The sequence below is a fragment of the Pipistrellus kuhlii genome, unplaced genomic scaffold (assembly GCF_014108245.1).
Source record: "Pipistrellus kuhlii isolate mPipKuh1 unplaced genomic scaffold, mPipKuh1.p scaffold_m20_p_29, whole genome shotgun sequence".
Lineage (NCBI taxonomy): Eukaryota > Metazoa > Chordata > Mammalia > Chiroptera > Vespertilionidae > Pipistrellus > Pipistrellus kuhlii.
In genome coordinates this window covers 2,083,964-2,089,921 of record NW_023425528.1, presented here as the reverse complement: position 1 = coordinate 2,089,921, position 5,958 = coordinate 2,083,964, and the positions used below count along the sequence as shown (strand labels likewise).

At 37.6% G+C, this 5,958-nt stretch overlaps 1 pseudogene; it reads right to left on the bottom strand.

Moving 5' to 3' along the window:
- Positions 1–458: 458 nt before the first annotated feature.
- LOC118728159 lies at positions 459–5,580 on the bottom strand (annotated as a pseudogene).
- Positions 5,581–5,958: the final 378 nt, after the last annotated feature.

Here is a 5,958-nt window from a genome sequence, read left to right as displayed (position 1 = left end):
AGCCCGTTTCAGCCCGATCCTGCAGACCAAGTCAAGGGACCACACAAATTTGTGCAACAGGCCTCTAGTATTAAATAAAAGTGGTGAGTGTGAACATGCTTACCTTGCTCAGTATTTTTTTATAATATATTTTACTGATTTTTTTTACAGAGAGGAAGGGAGCGAAAGTTAGAAACATTGATTAGAGAGAAACATCAATCAGCTGCCTCCTGCACATGCTCTACTGGGGATATGCCCACAACCAAGGTACATGCCCTTGACCGGAATTGAACCTGTGACCCTTGAGTCTGCAGGCCGACGCTCTATCCACTGAGCCAAACTGGTTAGGGCTTGCTCAGTCTTTTTAACTTTTAAAATGTTAGTATGAGTCGTGGCATCTCATTTTATTTTAATTTACATTTCCTTAATGAATAATGATGTTGACCACCTACTAAATCTAGATTCTTATGTTTTCTGTTTTACAGCTTTTTTCCTATGATCTATTCAACAAGCACTAAAATATTAAATTTTTACATTAAAGAGTTTAGTACTAGGTCGCAAAATAATTTTGGCATATAGTACAAGATAGGATCCCTTTTTCTCCCATGTAGATGTCCTCTTACAGTACAACTTGTTGTAAAACATTTTATTTCCCAATTGAATTCAATTGGCAACGTTATTTAAAATCAGATAATATATACAAATTTATTTCTGACATTCTATTTTATTCCTTTGCTCCCAGAGTCTACAATTATGCAAACCCCACAAAGCCTTAATTATTGTAGTGTTATAGCCCTAGCCAGCTTGGCTCAGTGGATAGAGCATCAGCCTGTGTACTGAAGGGTCCCAGGTTTCATTCTGCCAAGGGCACATGCTTGGGGTTGCAGGCTCGATCCCCAGTAGCAGGTGTTCAGGAGGCAGCCAGTCAATGATTCTCTCTCATCACTGATGTTTCTATCACTCTCTCCTTCTCCCTTCCTCTCTAAAATCAATAAAAAATATATTTAAAAAATATTGTAATGTTATAGATATCTTGGAATCAAATAGTGCTAAGTCATCAAACTTTGCACTTCTACAATATTTTTTCTAGTCATTTACATTTCTGTATAACCCTTATGGTCATTTAGTCAATTTTTTACAAAAAGAATCATGCATTAATTGTTTTGGGGAGACAGATATTGTGTATCTACAGCTATATGTAGGAAGAATATCTTAGAAATGTTAATTTTCCTATCCATGAAAATATATATCTTCATTTATTTGTCTCCTTAAATTCAATTTTAAGGATTATTCCACTGATTTTCAGTGATAACTATTTTTATGGTTGCTTTAATTTAATTATAATATTCATCATCAACTCACTTCAGTGTATATTAAATCCTTATTCTATTTAACTTAGAATATTTAAACTTATAAGAGTATAGCACCATTTATTCCTCTCTAAATAATTGTGCTAATGTTGTATAATATCTCAATTTTACTTATGTTATTAATTTGAAAATATAGACTATTTTTAGTTGATTATTGCTTATTTAGACTTGGTTTTTCTATTATTCACATCAAAGAAAAATTTCTTTGACTAGTATTAAATCATTCTTGAGTAAATAGCTAGGAGAAAATGGCTAAAAATTATGGTAAGCGTATATTCAAATATTTAAGGAACTACCAAATTATTATGCAAAGTGTGACATTTACATTCCCACCAGCATTGAAAAAGTGTTCTAGTTGCTCTATATCTTCACTAACCCATGCTATAATCAAGCTTTTAACTCTAAGCTACTCATATTTTGGCATAATGTTCCCTCTTTGTGGTTTTAACTTGTGTTTCCTAAATAACAAAGTCATTAAATATCTTTTTATGAGCTTATTTGCCATTTGTATAATATATTTTCTCTGATTAAGTGCCTGTTAAAATTGTTAGCCTATTTTTAATTAGGTTGTCTTCTTATAACTGAGTTGGAATTCTTAATATATTCCAGATACTTGTCCTTTGTTGGATATAGTAAGCTTTGCAAATACTTCTCCTACTTCAAATTTTTTTTAACAGTTTCTTACATTTTCTAATTTTGAAAATATCCAAATTGCTGATATTTTCTTTTATAGTTTGTGGTTATTTTGGTTATTGTTGTATATATTTTTTAAATAGTTGTTTTAGAGAGAAAAGAAGGGAAAGGGGGAGAGAGATAGAAACATTGATGAGAGAGAAACAATGATCAGCTGCCTCCTGCTTGCCCCCTCCTGGGGATTGAGCTCGCAACCCACACATGTGCCCTCAATGGGAGTCCAACCATGACCACCTGCTGTCTGGAGCCATCCACCCACAGTGGCTCCATGGCCTTGGGGCAGCGCTCATAGAGCAAAAGCCCATGCAAGAGGTTGATCATCTAGTCTTTGGTACCCTGGATAAGCCCTAGTGATGTGATCTTGGACACCTTCTCGATGTTGGGGAAAGCACCAAGACGCCAGGTCCAAGGTGGGCGCTGTGCCCCTCCGGGAGGATGCTATCTAGGCTGATGGCATAGCGACTGTGCCAGGCCTGCCAGGCAGTGTGGATGTCCCAAAGAGGCCCTTCTCAGAAGGTCTGGCCAAGTTAACGCCATAGCCCAAGTAGTCATAGGGGAAGACACTACAGTTGATGCATGTGCCCAGGACAATGTAGAAGCTGCCCAGGTCCATTGCGTTGCCATGTGAGAAAAGGATTGTGTATCTGGTTCCTGGTGCACGCAGCACACATACATGCAGGCAATGCGGTTTCTAGGAGCTCTTGGTCAGGAAGACCACAATAGTGTCCAGCTCATGCTGGCTGGATTGGAAAGCAGAGCGTTCCATCAGGTGGAGTTTCCTGTGGAGGCCCGCAGGGTCCCCAAGATGGCAGACCCAGCCCCGCCAAGCCTGGGCTCAGGCTCAAGCACTAGCGAGTAGGTGGGCTCCAGCAACAAGAAGGCAAGCTTGGCAGCAATGTGGCCAGGACAGGGCGGCCAACAGAAGAGGCATCAGAGCTCAGTCACTGACAGGCGTTCATGGTGGGCCCCAGGCCCCAGGGCGGGCCTCGCTCAGTAGCCCAGGGGCAGGAGTGCTCCGAGATGTGGGCGGGGGAGGACAATCCCCAGCCAATGCCCCAGATGAGAGCCCTGTTAGTAGGCAGCAGTCCAGCACCTTCTCAGTCCGAGCCGAGCCCTGGGGAGCCTTGCAGCCTCAGGTCCCCATGACCTGCACAGGATAGCCCACCGTGGACCGTGCACCCCAGTGCCAGGGCCACACTTCATGGTTTCTGGTCATTGCCTGTGAGCCTGTCGGTCCCTTGGCAACGTTGCCCTGCCTCCTATTCCTGCACCGCTGCTGCTGCCAGGTATTTCTTCCTTAATCTGCTTGCTTTTTTTTTTTTTTTTCCTTTCTATATTTGTGGTGTGATCTAAAACTGTGCTAGCACTGCACAAACTTTCTCTGAATTCTCTGTATAGATGAAAAAAATACTTTAAAAAGTCATGCATTTGAAATGTTTAAATGCATTAAAATGTATTGTAGCCTTATAATCATTTCAAAAAGCCTTTTTTGGTATGTCTCTACAGATACTGATAATGGGGAAGATATTAATCTAATTTATGTGTATTTTACTCTGAATCTGACAAATATTCCCATTCTGCTCACAAGTCAATCTGCACATAGTCCAAAAAATGGTGCTAATGCCAGCATGGTGCATGAGCTGTTGTAATAACCAAGTATTTTATACTTATTCAGTGATGATTGAAACAGAGGTTAAGGTCTGATAGAGAATACCCTGTTTCCCGGAAAATAAGAGAGTGTTTTAAATTAATTTTTGCTCTCAAAGATGTGTTAGGTATTATTTTCAGGGGATGTCTTATTTTTCCATGAAGAAGAATACTGTACACATTTATTGTTAAATGAAAATAAAGGAAATTTATTACCTGTATATGATACGGTAGTATGGTAGTTGTCAACACAAACCAGACAAACTGTGAATCTTACAGTATCAAGAATTTACTCATTTATTCAAGGACAATCATGTCATCATCTTCTGGAACATCATTATAACAATCCAATTCCTGAATTTCCTAGTGAATTTCTTGTGAATCCATTTCTTTCAGAATCAGTGGACCAAATCTCTCATGTTTAGCAATAGCACTGTCTTTAAGTGAGTACTTCTTGTCAAGGTAGCCTGCTCGCAGTGCACTTGCAATGCAACTGTCAGTGATTTTCTCTCATGAATTCTTCACACAAGACACAACTTCTTGCAGTTTAGGTTTCACAAAGTTTCCATGCTGATTTCTCTCCATTCTATTTTCAATTTAGTCATTAATTTCCATGCACAAATTGTCTTTGAATGTCTTGTTTATTGCAATATCAAGAGTCTGGAGATAGGCCTTATTTTTGGGGGGATGCCTTATATTTCACTCAGAATGAAACCTGTAAGTAGGTCTTTTCGGAGGATGTCTTATTTTCGGGGAAACACGGGTAAGTTTTTGAGTCTGATATCTTGTATGTTGGATTATATAATATTTATATATATTGTAGAGTTTGAGGTTCCCCTTTTATACTACAAAAAGAAAAAAAGAGCCAGTTCCTTTCCTGAGTTCTAGTGAAACTAGAAATAAGATCAAGATTCTTTTTTTAAAATATGTTTTATTGATTTTTTTACAGAGAAGAAGGGACAGGGGTAGAGAGTTAGAAACATCAATAAAAGAGAAACATTGATCAGCTGCCTCCTGCACACCTCCTACTGCGGATGTGCCCACAACCAAGGTACATGCCCTTGACCTGAATAGAACTTGGGACCTTTCAGTCAGCAGGCCAACGCTCTATCCACTGAGCCAAGCCGGTTAGGGCTAAGATCAAGATTCTTGTTTCAAAATTTGAAATAGTTTCTATCATATTGGGAGAGAAAAAAAAGAAACGTAACTGTATTTCTATCTGTCCTTATCCCCAGAGAGTATATTTCACATTAAAAAATTATATGTGCTTTTCTCTTTTGGGATCTGTAGTTTTATCTTGCAAATTCTGGTTTCTGTTAAGATCTCTATATATTGTTAATTTTCCCTAGGAAACATTTTACCTGCTAATACAGTAGCTCAGTCAGTTCTCAGAGCCTTAAAATATTATATATGTGATTTTTCTATTCCTTACCATTTTATCACACACAAAAAAACAAATTCTAGCAATAGAAATATAGAATATAATTGCTGAAGTTATATTACATATCACCTAACAAAGTTTCTCAAGTAACCAATGAATAAAGCGAGGTCAAGCATGTGGTAACTGTAATATGGACTAAAAATCAGTCTTTCTTAAGCTAAGCCAGTGATTATTTCAGCTACTTTAGGCCTCTTCTCCCTAACATCCCATTGAGATGTCTCAACTCATGCTTTATCTCTCAAAACTTTGCTTCAAATACATCAGTTGGAATTTTTAGGACCACACTGGTTACTCCCTTTATAATGTATGTATTTCAGATAGCTATTGAACATAAACAAGCAAGAAGCCTATCCAAAATGTAATAGAAATATAATCTCCTTACAGCCTGCTTACCATTGATTTCACCTTTAAACACTTCTTATTTGATTGCACTAATGGGTTTGCATCCATTAGGATGCAAAGAAAATGGCATATTAAATTTTATGTCTAAAGAGTCAATTATTACTGTATTCTAATATAAAACCAAATACATTTACCTTCTGATAAGAATGTAGACTTAATCTTACTTCTCCAAAGGAAGAACAAGTATTGATGTTTTCTTAAATATTAAAAAGTAAATGATTATTCAGTTGCAACAGCAAGGAAATTACTGTCATTTTTCAAACTCAATATTCCACCATGAAAACTCTGCAACAAATTTTAAAAACCAGCTAATATAAATACAAATACATCTTCTGATAGGTGTTATCAACCAGTGAACCAACTTATGTCAAATTATAATTGTCCCCAATAGCAGGTTATTTCCCCATCTGTTGATAGATAGCTACT